At 36.9% G+C, this 14,710-nt stretch overlaps 1 protein-coding gene across 16 annotated transcripts in view; it reads left to right on the top strand.

The window, feature by feature from the left end:
• Window positions 1-14,710, top strand: part of LOC131692299 (adenylate cyclase type 2) — a 213,286-nt gene that overhangs the window by 54,545 nt on the left and 144,031 nt on the right. The window lies entirely within an intron of this gene.

Genomic DNA, 14,710 nt, shown 5'->3' with positions numbered 1-14,710 from the left:
CTCATGTCAGAGTAAACTCATCGGTTAAAAGGAAACAGATCGAAATCAGTGATTTCCTCCTCTATCGCGAATGTTCCGTTAAAACCTTGCTCATACCATATAGGAGATGATGGTCAAGGAGCAGAAACACAAATATCGATTTCATCTTATAAACGGTATTGTTTCCTTTATGTTTTCCGAGCTATGAGAGACGCAAGGAATGAAGGCCCGAATGGAATGATCCGCCTTTGAGGCAATTTAAAATGTTTATGTTTAGACACATTTTCCAACCCGCGCTTTGATGTTCGATCACAATGTTCTTTTGAAACCCTTATCCTACACACCAAAATTTAGCAGGTATCAACCGTACCGTATCTGTTATAACAACAAATAGTCCCAGATATACTGCATGCTGCTCAAGCATCATTTTCCACATCGAATAGCTGTACAGGGTGGCTCCATAAAACGGTTCTCTAAACATTTTTTAATATTTTCTTGATCTCGCAAAAAAAATCGGAAACTTTAACGAAATATTTCTTGCATAGTTGTGATTCATTTACTAGAAACTTTTTCAAGCTTTTGACTTAATTATTTACGATCTTCTGGGAACAGTGGAATAGTTGACTCGTACGGTTTATTCTGGAATATTGTTTTCAATTGCAGTCATTAATGCATCCATATTACGTTTTGGTTTAGCGTGTGGGCCAAAAATACACCACATTGCAATGACGAGTGGGTTGATATCCGGAAATGAAGGAGGCAATATTTCCTTGGTCCAAAAATTATAAAAATTATGAAGGTATTTGCACGCTTTTTGCCCCGTGTGCTGGTGCTGAATCTTGGGTATAGCAAATTTCAGTGTCCGAAAACTCATTTGCGATCATTGGCAAAATTTTCTGCTATAAAAACACCGAGTAGATGTAGTGGTTGATTTTCAAGCCATCCAGAATCCGAAAACAGGAGATTTTTTGAAGCTACTGCAGCCCAAATCATAACGGAATCCGATTTATGCGTCCTACATAAACATTTATCGCTGGGGTTAATGGAATCAAGATGTTTTACATTTCTTAGAAAAGAAATGTATAGAATTCGTTCAAACTTTCAAGATTTTTTCCGAGGCCCGAGCCTTATATACCAATCGATTCAGCTCGACGATTTGGGACAATGTCTGTGTGTGTTTGTGTATGTGTGTGTGCAACGGACAAAATTTTCATTCGTGTTTCTCAGCAATGGCTGAACCGATCTTATCCAAACCAATTTTAAATGAAAGGCCTATCACCCAGACAAAACGCTATTTTTGATTCTGATATTTAGTTTCAAAGATATGAATGTTTGAAGGTGCAAAAATCGCGCATTTTTACAGTTTTTTTTTAAATTTGCTGCCGGAATTGACGACGTAACCAAACAATTTATATGTTTTTAGAAATCTTATACAAATACCTTTCGATCGAACTATAGATTGCTGAAATCGGACTATTATCAAAAGAGATTTTAAACATTAAATGCGGATGAAAGATTTTCATCATTTCCCATACACAAAAATAAGACCAAACACATTCAATGTATTATTGGCGCCAAAACGGACAATTTTAGGTCAATAGTATCTTCGGAGAATTTAAAGCTTACAATATGTCCTTTCTTTTGGTATTGTGATTTTACTGATTAATCTCCATAAGAGTGAGATATTTTCAGCAAATTTGTAGCTCTTACTTTAGCGAATAACTTTACTGAAGACATCAAATACATATTTCAAATACTTTAAAAGCTAGTGTGGATTACCTTTTGTCGCCCATTTTTTGTTTAATATAGTAATAATCCTTTTATATGAGCCAAATATTTTTTCGATAATACGAATTTCGCATTTCATTTTTGTATCTACAACCGCTAGAATAACCACCGAACAGTTCCAAGTTATCTAGATGGAACTTGATCACTTATCGGTGCAATAATTCTCATTGTCGCGAACTTTCTGACTTATAACCATCGGATCGATCTGAAACATATCTCGTAAAATGAAAAGCGAAATGAATAACTCCAAGCAGTGGTGTATCCAAGAGGATGCTTTGGGGTTTAACCACACCCCCCACGTCACTCAAAAAAAATGGCTTGAAGTTAAAAATTTATTGATGCAGACTGATTTAATTAAATATTACAATGATAATTATCTGATCAGTACCTATTGTTTGAAACATCATGATGACCTTTCTAAAATTGTGTGAATGCGATCCTTATCTGTAACTGATCAATTGGACTTGATCGTGAGTTGTCTAATAACATCAAATCAAATACTTGCCTAAAACATTCCAATAAAACTCATTCCAGATTTCTGCAATCAATCATAATCATAATTTCCTATCATATTGAGTTCAGTTTTGAAGGGGTGTACTGTAATATGCTAGGGTCTTTTTTTAATAGGAAGCGAAACTGGAATTGCTTTAATGTCTATGAAACTTAGAACTGCTCGCCGAAAAATTACATAACTTCCAACATTTGCTGAAGATGTTTTTATTTTGGGAATGCGTCGAGTTATAAAATTAATAACGAGAAAACCACCTTCCAAAAGTAGGGGAATGTATTTAAAATGACGTTTTCCGTTCCGCTAATTTCGCAGGTTTAGTATCTTCGATGAATTTTACAATCGTTTAACAGCACATCATTTGATAAAATAATTTTAGCGTTATATCCTCCAAGAAGTATTTATGGCGAATTTACTCTTCAAACAAATTTAGTTCCAGACTTAATGCCTTCAGCAAAATTTTGGGGAGTGCTATTACAAACCACTTTGTTGAAGACATGAAAGCTCCATGTGTTCAATGTATTAACATATTTTAGGCTATTTCCATTTAAATTTAAATTAATTTATTATGATTTTACTGTTTATGATAAATCTCTTCGATTAAATTTACATTTTAGCCAAAGCTTGAGTTTGTGAAGATCACAATAGAAAGTTATTTAAAAAAAAACAAGATTAAGGAACACTTCGTAAATATCATTTTATAACTCAATATACTCCATATACGTAGTATTCATGCCTACAATAAAGTTGTTTTAAATGAAAGTCTCAACAAATTCGCCAAAGACAGGAACTCTGTTACAATTTTTTGAAAAACTGATTCTCCATAATTTTAAAACTTCAAAGATGGCTGTTTCATAATTTTGCCACTTGGACAGTAAGTTAGATTTTCACCAAATCCCCACCAAATCGAATTTCTGACTACGCCGCTGACTCCAAGTAAGTAGAAACAAAGTCGTTCTACACTCGTCCACAAGAAACTTCTTCGAATACTGCCTATCTATTATAACACATTGAAGACCCGATTAGATCAGCCCCCAATTTTATCAGCTTCATATGAAAATATGTTTGATGAGCTCTAGTAGACAAACAAGGCTGAATTTGAGTAAATCCTTTCTTGACCATGTTTTCCTTATCTTAAAGGTGCAAATATACAAAATAACAAAATCATTTTTTTTTTAATTTTTGCGCTAATTTTTAAGACTATATTAAATAATCAGAAATAGTTATTAGACTACACCAAGGGAAGGGATAAATATTTAAACAGCTTCAGTTTGTTATGAAGAAAAAAATTTAATCAATAACCCCATTTTGTCAGCCTAAAATACACTAATTTCTGAGGATTTTTTATAATTGTAAAGTATATGAAAATTTTTAATAGAAGACGAATTTCGCGCCAACTCGAACAAATGTTGGCAGCACTCTCTCAGATTTTAATGAAACTTTCTGTACATGAAGACTTTGTCACAAAAAGCCACTTTTCATATTTTGTTTTTTTCCAAAAATGATCTAGACTGTCTTTTGAAAAGGGCCAAACTTATTTTTACCAATTTTGTTCAAATGTCTATCTAAAAATGACAAATCCTACAAAAAAATGTTGTAGGAGTGGTTTTCACAAAATTAGTCAATGTTTCGAATAAAAATATTGAAAAAATTCTTCATTGACTCCTACACTGAAAAAAATCGATTTTAAAAGTTTTATTTAGTTAACTAGTGCTAATTTAGGTACTAGTCCAGAAACATAGTCTAACTGGACACCCAGATGGTGCTAGTTACTGACGAGGAGAATCCGAAACACTAAAACAAAAAAAACCATACTTTATGTAAGGCATGTGCCCTCATGCACAAAGAAATTGGTCTTGTCCAAATTTTTCCCACTTGGGAATTGTGCATAATTCCAGGCGTTTGGTACTTATACCAAAAGACAGTTTCGGTTCATATTCCTCGTCGGCAAACAGAACCTCTATGCTTACTATAGAGACATCACTCGGTATAAGCCAGTGGTATAGTGTTCACGCAAGACGTGTGACTTTTTGGAATTTAGTGTCTAACTAGTGCTAATCTGGGTACTAGTTCAGATACATAGTCTAACTGGACACCCAAATGGTGCTAGTTACTGACGAGGAGAATCCGAAACACTAAAACAAAAAAAACATACTTCATGTAAGGCATGTGCCCTCATGCACAAAGAAATTGGTCTTGTCCAAATTTTTCCCACTTGGGAATTGTGCAGGCATCTATTTATTTTTAGGAGGTAACGGGCGACTCTTGGAAGAATTAATTCAACGCTTTTTCTTGAAAGGGCGATACTAGCAGTGATACCATTCAAAGAAAATCAACAGTGAATATTTCCAGATTTTATTTCCTATTTAAGAACTATTGTGTTTTTTACATCCTAGATTGCATGATTCAGTGATCGAAACCCAAAACTTCATAAAGTATTTGAAATTATTAAATTAAAATTTGTTTTTGCTATTGAAATTGACAAAATGATAGTATCGCCCCTTTGGCGATTATTTACTTTTTCGGTCCCACCTATCAGCATTGAAGTATCGCCCTTACGTTTTTTTACAATAACTACCGTTCTGCACCACCGATTTCGTCCGTGTTTTTTCAATAGCGATCATTGTTACTATTTACAGATGGTATCAGCTTGATAATCCTAAAAAAATACGAAAAAAGCAATTTCGCCTCTAAACTGCTAGCAAAAAAAGTATCGCCCTGTTTGTTTGCATGGAGCGTGGAGGGCGAAACTTCAAATAAACAAATAAAAAGACAGTTTCGCCAGTTGTATTTTTTGCTGTAGTTTAAGAAAGCAATATCGTAGAATCAAAATTTTTAGGTTAATTTGTTGCGTTTCAAAGCCCTCATTCGCATGTATGTAAAAAGCCCTATGTTTACATTTGTAAGTATCGCCCTTTTCACAAAAAAGCGTTGAATTTACAAAAGACGTTTTCCTTAAATACGAAATCCCATGTAAACTTTAAGCCGTGGACGCAAAAATATAGTTTCACCGATCGAACTAAAAATTTTCAGAGTTGTTCTGGGAGCTAAATGGGACCCAAAAAGTTACTCGGAGCGAAATTTTTTTCATATAACCATGTCCCACTCTAATTGCACAGCATACTCCACAATTCTGAGGATAAATCCACAATACAGAGCTTTTAGTGCATAGAAATCATCAAACTCAACGACGTTTCGGTTTTGAATACCAAGTATTGCGAACACCTTCGCGGTCATTGTAGGGATGTGATCCAAGAAGCTAAGTTTTCTATCAAACAACACCCCCATGTCAAGAATTGACGCTTACTTGCGTGTTTTTCAACAGTCACCATTATTTAATATTACCTATGTGATCTTAAAGTGCAGCTGAGTCAAGTTCAGAAGCAATAGACGGAAAACCTTTATTTTTTTTTCATAAAACGTTTATTTGACACGGCATTTGCAAAAGCTTTTTTACGCCGGGGTTTTTGTTTACATAACATGTTACAAAGGTTCTTAAGACTATCACGTTATAAAAAAATCACTTTCTAATGCTAACACTGTGGATAATCATCATTTTGAATGTTTTTAATTATACTCTATTTTCTTGAATATCATTGTAAACCTATTGATAGTTTTTCTGTAATCCTTGCTTATTTTTTTTTTCTTTATTTATATCGTTTTATCTAACTTAACTAACTGCGAAGAAATCTAAATTGTTTGTGGGTAGCAAGGGAAAAAAACTAGAAACATTGTGGGGATAATTATATTTGAATATTTATTGTTTTCAGGAAATGATAAATATGGCTCATGTATGTAAGATCTCGTAAAGCGAGGATATCACGAACAGGTACATAGGGTGGTTTTCTTCTGGCTCGTAAGGAGTCTATTAATTGGGATCTGGCTTCACGATATTCAGTGCAAGACCAAACAACATGTTCAATGTCTTCGTAACCCTCTCTGCAAGCACATTGATTATCTTCTGCGATCCCAATACGGCGAAGATGCGCATTCAACGTATAATGGTTGGACATGAGTCTAGACATCACACGAATGAAGTTTCGACTTACATCCAACCCTTTGAACCATGCCTTCGTTGATACTTTAGGGATAATTGAGTGCAACCACCGTCCCAGATCTCCATTGTCCCATGATGTTTGCCAACTAGTAAGCGTCCTCTGACGAGAAGCGCTATAAAATTCATTGAAGGCAATAGGTCTTTCATAGATGTCACCGTCCAATGCCCCTATTTTGGCTAAATTATCCGCTCTCTCATTACCCGGTATGGAGCAATGAGCGGGAATCCACACTAAGGTAATTTGATAAGATTTATTTGTTAATTTAGTTAAGTATTCTCGTATCTTCTTCAAAAAGAACGGAGCGTGATTATCAAGCTTTAATGAGCGTAGTGCCTTAATTGTGCTGAGGCTATCTGTGAGGATGAAATAATGGCTCGGAAGTAAAGTATCAATGATTTCCAGACTATAGTGAACTGCTGCTAGTTCGGCTGTATAAACGGAGGCAGGTTCAGCAAGCTTGAAAGAGATCGAGGTGTTATTGTTGAAAATACCGAACCCAGTGGCCTCATTGATTCGTGACCCATCAGTGTAGAACATTTTATGGCAGTCAATGTGTTGGTATTTACTTATGAATATTTTAGGGATCTCCAGAGAGCGCTGGTGATCTGGAATTCCACGAATTTCCTCTTGCATGGACGTGTCGAAAAATAAAGTGGAATCGGGAGTATCTAGTATATTAACACATGTCAGAACATAACTAGAAGGCGTTATTTCTTGTGACATGTGATTGAAGTACACTGTCATGAATCTGGTTTGGGATTGAAGCTCGACAAGTCTTTCGAAATTTTCAATTACAAGTGGATTCATAACCTCACATCGTATAAGTAAACGAGAGGAGAGATCCCAGAATCGATCTTTTAAGGGAAGAACTCCCGCTAGAACTTCAAGACTCATCGTATGTGTCGATTGCATGGAACCTAAGGCGATTCGTAAACAACGATACTGTATTCGTTCCAATTTAATAATGTGAGTGTTTGCAGCTGAACGGAAACAGAAGCACCCATATTCCATTACTGAAAGTATCGTTGTTTGATACAATCTTATCACGTCACTTGGATGAGCACCCCACCAAGATCCGGTTATTGTTCGGAGAAAATTTATCCTTTGTTGGCACTTCTTTATCAGATACCTAATGTGGCCTCCCCATGTACCTTTAGAATCGAACCAAATTCCGAGATATTTAAAGGTCATGACTTGGGCTATCGTTCTACCAACCAACTGAAGCTGAAGCTGAGCTGGATCACGCTTCCTTGAAAAAACAACCAACTCTGTTTTCTCCGTAGAGAAATCGATGCCTAACTTCAAAGCCCAACTTGATAAATTATCCAAACTATCTTGCAGTGGTTGTTGTAAATTTATGGCTTTTGGTCCTGTAACAGAAACCACGCCATCATCTGCAAGTTGCCTTAGAGTGCATGGGCTGACAATACAATTATCAATGTCATTCACGTAAAAATTGTAGAGAAGGGGGCTTAAACAAGAACCTTGTGGGAGGCCCATGTAACTTATTCTGAATGTTGCCAAATCGCCATATGAAAAATGCATGTGCTTTTCTGACAATAAGTTGTATAAATAATTATTTAATATTGGTGAAAGACCACATTGATGTAGTTTCTCTGAGAGAACATCAATGGAAACAGAGTCGAATGCTCCTTTTATGTCTAAGAACACAGACGCCATTTGTTCTTTTTTTGCGTAAGCTAGTTGGATTTCTGACGAAAGTAGCGCCAGACAATCATTCGTTCCCTTTCCCCTCCGAAAACCAAACTGGGTATCTGATAGCAAGCCGTTCGCCTCAACCCAATTGTCGAGACGTCGTAGGATAATTTTTTCCAACAATTTCCTGATACAGGATAGCATTGCAATCGGTCTATACGAGTTATGGTCGGAGGCTGGTTTTCCCGGTTTTGGAATGGCGATAACTCTCACTTGTCTCCAGTCGTGCGGGACTATGTTCTGTTCAAGAAGCTTATTGAATAAATTCAACAAGCGTCTTTTTGCTAGGTCAGGCAGATTCTTCACCAAGTTGAATTTAATTCTGTCTGGACCCGGAGCATTATTGTTGCATGAGAGGAGTGCAATTGAAAATTCCATCATTGTCAAAGGCGAATCTATGGAATCGTTACTTGTGGGAGCATCGCGAATGATTTTCTGCGCAGGAGCAGAATCTGGACAAACTTTCTTGGCAAAATTAAATATCCAGCGATTCGAAAAATCTTCGCTTTCATTAGTTACGTTTCGATTCCTCATTCTTCTGGCTGTGTTCCAAAGAGTACTCATTGATGTTTCTCTTGACAAGCCATCAACGAAACGTCTCCAATAACTAGACTTTTTGGCATGACGGAGACTGTCAAATTTGTTTTGTAAAATCGAATAATTTTCAAAGTTTGCACGTGTACACCCTTTCCGTTTCATAATTTCTTTGTAAGCAACTTGTTTAGCTTCATATGCATCCGAGCACTCTTTGTCCCACCAGGGATTAGGAGGCTGGCTGTTCATTATCATGCCAGGATTGCATTTCGTTTGGGTTTGTTCTGCTGCTTCAATAATCAAACCCGCTAGAAATTCATATTCTTCGGTAGGTGGTAGCTCTTCCGTCGAAACAAGAGAAGTGGAAATTAAAGATTGGTATTTTTTCCAATCAATATTTCGTGTCAAGTCATAAGGGACATTGATTGAATTCGTGAGGCCTAATTCACTGTTAATTGAAATAACGACTGGCAAATGATCGCTACCGTGAGGATCAGGTACAACCTTCCACGTGCAATCTAACCGAAGTGATGTCGAGCATAGAGATAGATCTAATGCACTTGGTCGTGCAGGTGGTCTGGGAATGCGTGTTGCTTCACCTGTATTTAAAACTGTCATATTGAGCTCGTCACAAACATTGTATATCAAAGAGGATCGATTATCATTGAAGAGGGAACCCCACAATACTCCGTGCGAGTTGAAGTCTCCCAGTATCAGCCGCGGAGCAGCCATGGATTCCACTACCTCAAAAATTTTACGTTGTCCAATTTGAGCTTTGGGAGGTATATATATAGAAGCGATAGACATGTCTTTGCCTTTAATATGCGTTTGGACAGCTACAGCCTCAATGCCCGCAAACAAGGGGATGTTAATTCTATAGAAAGGATAGCACTTTTTAATTCCTAGAAGCACTCCTCCATATGGGGTGTCTCGGTCTAGGCGAATAATGTTGAAATCATTCAAGTTGAAATTGATGTTTGAGGTAAGCCATGTTTCACATAAAGCAAAAGCATCGCATTTCAAATTATGCAGCAAAATTTTTAAGGAGTCAATTTTAGGTATGATACTTCTGCAATTCCACTGTAAAACAGTGATGGAATCTTTCATTGGAGGAGGTGAATTACCCATTGAAAGATACAATCGCTGCAAGGATGGGCCATTGAGCAATCAGCTGCTCTAAAAATGTTCTAATTGTTGGGAGGAACGCTGAAAGTATACTTTTTAGTGGTTCAGAAATATTGAATGCTTTGAAAATCCAATCAACAATTTCAGAAAATTTCAATAAACCTATCCCCGGTTGAGGCTCGGAGGAAGTTGAAGTTTTATTATTTCCAGTAATGGTGTTCTGTTTGGATTGTACATTACCAAAACCGGGAGGGACTGGTTTCGGTATTGCATCGGAATTCTTTAGCTTTGGCCGCAATTTATTTGTTGGAGGAGAAATTTTAAGGCCCTTGCTTGGCAGTTTGGGAAAAGAGGATTGTTTTCTTTTCCTGGATCCTCTAGGTAAAACAAATGATGTACCTTCGGACGCTTCGTCAGAGTCAGACTCTTTCGGCAATAGAATAGCGTATCTGTTTTCTGGGACCGCTGGTTCAGGAGTAGCATTTTTCAGTATTTCTGCATAAGAGCGCTTAGATCTCTCCTTCAAGGATCGTTTAATTTTCTCCTCCCGCAATTTATATATGGGACATGCAAGGAGCTCGTGTGAAGTTTCTCCGCAATGTAAACATTTTTCTAAGTTTTTATTGCATGTATCCTCTTGATGAGGCCCCCCACATTTGCCACACCGTGCCTTATTGGAACAGTAAGTGGCTGTGTGGCCCAGCTGTTTACAATTGAGGCAATTCATCACACGAGGGATGAAAAGGCGAACGGGGAGACGAATTTTATTAATGAGAACATGGCTAGGCAAAGCAGACCCAGCGAAAGTTACACGAAATGAATAGGATGGTCGGTAAACTTTTTTCTCTTCTTCAATTGACACTGAGTACAATTGCTTAATATCGAGTATTTTTACTTTATTAAGCAGCGTTAGCTTGTCTAATGTTATCAATGCTAACTCGAAGTTTATCTTTATTTACTTTCACGATCTCTGTTACAGCCGAAAATCGTGAAGTCAGATCCCGTGCAATTTGCACAAGGTTTAATGGCTTTCCTTTCCGCCTGAAGAAAACCTGCCAAGGTCCAGAAGACCCTTGGGAGTATAATTTTATTCTAAGGGGAGGTGAGGGAGGGGGATCAGAAGAATTTTGCTCTTGTGAAATGGAGGATTCCATCTCACTATCCTCCATCTCGCCTACCATACACAGTAAGTAAATTAAATACTAACACTAGCAAAATTATATTAAAATCTACCTGTCCTTCGAAGAGTTGCAGATTCTCGCTGTCTCCCTCTATCACGCTCGGGTTGAACACAGCGCAACCACCACTACCAAGATGGAGCCGCTGTTTACCTGTGGGTCCAGGGGTATTTCCTTACTATGCAGCGTGGCTAGGTACACAAATACACAAAAGCCCGTTTCTGCACTAGCACAGATGAATAAGTGATGATGAAGCGAGACGCTTCACCAACAAGATGCAGCTCTGTCTCACTTAGCGCCGACTGTATGCAGCGTAACCACTACCACCACCAAGGTGGGGCCGCCGCTTACCTGTGGGTCCAGAGGTATTCCCCTGCTACGCAGCGTGGCTAGGTACACAAATACTCAAAATCCCGTATCTGCACTAATACGGATGAATGAATGATGATGAAGCGAGCCGCTTCACCAACCAGATGCAGCTCTGTCTCACTCCGTCGCAAGCGCCGGTTGTATGCAGCGCAACCACTACTACCACCAAGGTGGGGCGCCGCTTACCTGAGACTTCGTTGCCTTCGCACCAACACTCGCTTATCGCGTGGTACCACCACCAAACGACCGCTCTCGCAGCCAACAATCCTGCCTGTCTCCGCACCAACACGGCATCAAATACTGACACAGTACACAAACTTCTAGCCTATTCACGGCTTGCACAGCCTTGGTTGCTACAACCAATCAGCAAACACAACCTTTCAAGACGAAGGCTAAAACTGTTATGAGAAAACCTTTATATCATTGGCGTTCAATAGTTTTCCAGATTTGATGCGAGTGCTGTAGTCAATTATGAATAAAACGAAAACTAGTGGTCCAAAATGAGTTTACTGAGGGTCTCCGGTTGTCATTTCAAGTAAGCTAGAACGTGTTGGATCAATCCTAAGGAAAGCACAAATTTGAAACCGGTAGAATCGTAACCATCCATTAACCCCGAAGGAAATCCTAGCCTTTGCTGTTTCAAAAGAACAATGTTGCGTGATGCTTCACCAAATGCCTCCGAAAAATCAAAATGTATAGCGTCAGTTTGCTGACGCTTAACAACAGACGGGGCTAAGATCAATTTTGAAGTGGTAGAGCACCGAATGCACTATTCCGGGTAGTTTCGTATTGAAGTTCGATTTGGCGAAGAACAGCTATGTTGTCGGCCTTGTGCCGAAAATATCGCTTCCGTTGTTTTCGGAAAATGTTGCCTAGATGACGATATTCGGAATACAGTCACGGATATTTATAATCCTGCTTTCTGTCAACACAGTTCTTACGAACTATACGGTGAAATATCTTGAATACAGTTCCATAGAACACAATACAGCATGATACAGCACGTTTCCATTTAAAAAATCGCACCAGTCAATAGCATCAATGGCCTCGGAAACTTCGTTTTCTGTTTTGATTTGCGTATTCACTAGTTTACAAATTTTGGGGTGATTGCATGAAGTTAAGAAAAAAGGTGTTTTCTAAGTCAATTTTGGATCGCTGAACACGAAAATCATACTCATTTTCGTTTTCAAAGAAACGTTTTTGAGATTTTTTGAAAAACGTGTTTTTGAGCACTTTTTGCATTTATTGGTCAATAGCTCAGGAACAAATCTTCCGATTAACACAATTGATTCACCATTCGAAAGGTATTGATGTGCTTATTCTAAAAATGTATAACATGTTTGGATTAAATATCAATAATTTAGGGTTAAGAGCAACCAAAGTAAAAAAAAGTAATGTTTGGTAAAATTACTCATTTTTAGTTGATTTTTCATAAAAAAAAATAATTTGGCAAAAAAAATATTTTAAAATCTTATGTGACAGACAAACTTCACACGTGAATTTTAAGCCTAAGATCACGAAAATCCGTTATAAACTGGTGATGTTATTAAGCACCGAGTGAAAATTGTTCTGTTTTTCACAGTTGTCTTTTGATCTTAAATAAGATTACACTAGTTTACATGAAAAATGAAGTTGCGAGAAAAAGTGTTTTCTAGATTAATTTTGGGTAGCTGAACACGAAATTAATACTCAATTTCTCTTTCAAAGAAGTTCGAGTTTAAAAAAAAAAGTTTTTCTTTTGATTCCTCATTTTTGGTTTTGCTCTGTTTTTCATTACAGAAAAATGATTTTTCATATTTTCAGAATCTTATGTGACAGATTTTAACAATTTTAAGGTAATCGTGATAAGCTAAAAAGAAAGTTGTTTTATAAGTTGATTTTGGATCACTGACTACGAAAACAAAGTCCACTTTTTTTAAAGAAGCATTTTCAAGATTTCTTCGAGAAAGGTGTTTTGGGCACTATTTTAGTTATTTGTCAATACCACGTTCGAATAGGATCCAATCGAAACAGTTCGAAAGGAATTGGTATGCCCTTTCCGAAAAGGTGTAATATGTGTAGATCAAATGTACTAGTTAATTTTTTATAATAAATCAAGGACAGAAGAAAATTCTTTTAAAATCTTATGAGATAAATAATATTTTTGCATACATTTTAAGCCAATGGTCACAAAAATCTGATGAAAAATGTAGATGGTATGAAGCATTGAGTGAAAACTTTGTGTTGTTTGTGTTGGCTACTGTCTTCTCGAGCTTTCATCCATCCATCCTGCGGCATTTGAATGGTTTTGGATATTTCATTGTACAACTATATGCTCTTTTTAAAATGTGGAAATATTCGTTGCAAAAGTTTTGTTTTGTCTGTGGTTAGTACATATTTAATAAATTAAAGGAATTTTCGCCTTCTGCTTCAACAGGCTTCGCAGCCGATTCTCAGTTCACAGAACATAACGTGGCTAGTGCTACAATCCCACTGAGTCCCGATAGGGACTCGAATATTTGATGACTGGTTTATGAGACCAGTGCTAAACCCTCTAAACCGCCGCACCAGGGCAGGGACTGCTAAAATCATATTTCGCTCAATGTGCCATAGCATCAACATTTTTCATCCGATGTTAAATATATTAGACTTAAAATTAACGTAAACATATTATCTGTCATCTTAGATTCTAAAAGGTCTGAAAAAAATTGTTCTTCTGTAAAAAAAATCAATTAAAAATGAGTAACTTTTAAAAATGGTCAAAAATGCACTGTTTTTAAACTTTGGACGCTTGCAGCACTAAAAATTTTACATGTGATCGACACATATTATATGTTTTTAGAAAGGGCATCTCGGCACCTTTCAACCTGCATATTGACTATATTAATTGAATGAAATGAATAAGGAGGCGGTACTAGCAATACTATGCTCGCTTCCCGGTCGAAAAGTGGATGATCAATCAGGTCCAAGTTGATAACTACTCTCACAAAATCCCTTTTTTCGTTATTGAAAGTTTTACTACAAATATAATTTTACTAACTAGCAATTTCGAAACGTAGGAAGTACTCTACTTCATAACTAATACTCCTCATAGCTCGAAGAGTAAAAGTACTTCTGTTAACTTTACATTTTAGCACCGAAATAACCCTATTGCTAAGCCCTACTCTTCTCTAATCATCAGGAAAATAATGAAAAGATCAATAAAATAATGAAAAATCCGTACGACGAACAAATCTCCGAACAACACGGTGAACGAACGTTCCATTCGAGCCATTATAATCAGAAGGTTGGCTCGGGTGTGCAATTATAACATCGTAATCAACGATTTTTTTAGTATATTAGTTATTTATAGTTTGAAAACTGATGTTGAAAGTACATAAAAACTTTTTTTATAACTTTTTAATGTACCGGTGAAAAAAAAATTATTTCCAAAATGACTCGCTACAAAATATATTTCCTAAAGGACGAGCGTGACG

Source organism: Topomyia yanbarensis, chromosome 3 (assembly GCF_030247195.1).
Source record: "Topomyia yanbarensis strain Yona2022 chromosome 3, ASM3024719v1, whole genome shotgun sequence".
Taxonomy (NCBI): Eukaryota; Metazoa; Arthropoda; class Insecta; order Diptera; family Culicidae; genus Topomyia; species Topomyia yanbarensis.
Note: the sequence above shows the minus strand (reverse complement) of the source record. Positions and strands in the feature narration are given on the sequence as shown.